This window comes from Myotis brandtii, unplaced genomic scaffold (genome assembly GCF_000412655.1).
Source record: "Myotis brandtii unplaced genomic scaffold, ASM41265v1 scaffold510, whole genome shotgun sequence".
Taxonomy (NCBI): Eukaryota; Metazoa; Chordata; class Mammalia; order Chiroptera; family Vespertilionidae; genus Myotis; species Myotis brandtii.
This window is the reverse complement of record NW_005369443.1, coordinates 440,057-441,406: the sequence shown is the minus strand read 5'-3', so window position 1 is coordinate 441,406 and position 1,350 is coordinate 440,057. Positions and strand designations below refer to the sequence as shown.

At 53.1% G+C, this 1,350-nt stretch overlaps 1 protein-coding gene across 1 annotated transcript in view; it reads left to right on the top strand.

The window, feature by feature from the left end:
- The window catches only part of BCL7B (B-cell CLL/lymphoma 7B), a 22,760-nt gene that overhangs the window by 20,801 nt on the left and 609 nt on the right, over positions 1-1,350 (top strand). The gene's annotated exons all lie outside the window — the stretch shown is intronic.

The window sequence follows — 1,350 nt, the reverse complement described above, 5'->3', positions numbered from 1 at the left end:
AAAAAATCTATAAAATATATTTAAAAAAAAAAAAAAACGACAGACATATACTTAAGTGGGTCAGGAACAATTAACATGATAATAATGAAGGAATTTGTGGTATTTGTCCTGGCGCCCAGGCACCTTAGGCTGTGCCCCAAGGGGTCCAGAATAAGGGAAGTTACAAGTTACCCAGACATTTCAAGGGTATGTTGTTATAGATGCAAAAAGACAGATAGGCTCAGTTAAGGTAAAGGTTGACCTTGTCAGTGAAAATATCAGCCTAGGATAGGGGTGGGCAAACTTTTTGACTCGAGGGCCACAATGGGTTCTTAAACTGGACCGGAGGGCCGGAACAAAAGCATGGATGGAGTGTTTGTGTGAACTAATATAAATTCAAAGTAAACATCATTACATAAAAGGGTACGGTCTTTTTTTTTTTTAGTTTTTTTCATTTCAAAAGGGCCGGCTCCGGCCCGCGGGCTGTAGTTTGCCCACGGCTGGTCTAGGACGGTAACTACCCACCATAACTGCTTTTAGTTAAAGTTTAATTTCAGACCAAGACTGCTATGCAGGCCCTTCCCTGAGCTTGTCAGGTTAGCATGTGACCCCTTTGTCCACACTTCCAATGGCCTTTACACCTAGTGCCTCTGCCTGAGCATCTTAACTCAACCTGTATCACTGACTGAGCACCCACCGTGTCCCAGGTGATGCCGGGGTGCTCACAGAGCAGCAGGGAGCCAGCCACCCTGTCCTGCGGAGGGAGCGTGTGTGCCGCCAGGAGGAGAGGATGGGGGTGCGGGGAGGAAACATCCTTGGACAGACGTGAGGTGCAGCCGTTAGAGGGCAGAGGCACCATGAAAACATGGGAATGAAGCCACATAGGGGCTCCGCGAGGGAAGGCCAAAGGGAGGCTCACTGAGGGAAACTGAATGGATGGAGGAGAGGCCGGCAGACACCTGGAGAAGGGCATTGGGCAGAGGGGACAGCCCATGGAGGGGCAGCAGGACGAGCAAGAGGCCGAATGGACGGGGGTCGAGGGGCACATCCTGTAGAGATCGAGGGCTGGTGAGAACCTGGTATCCCCTGAGTGCAGGGGGAGGTGCCAGGGCTGTAGGTGAGGACCCGCTGGGCTGATGCAGTGGGGACAGACCCTCTGGCTTGTGTCAGGAGCAGACTGAGGGGGAAGAGGAAGCAGGGAGACAGCAGGAGGCGACAGCACCCTCCCCGAGGGCAATGCGGAGACAGTGGAAACTGTGGCAGCCGAGGCAGCAGCTTTTGGGTGTGCTGGAGGGAAGCCCGAGCATGAGGAACTGTGTGTGTATGTGTGTGTGTGTGTTGGGGGGCGGGGGGGTGAGGAGGCCCCATGCT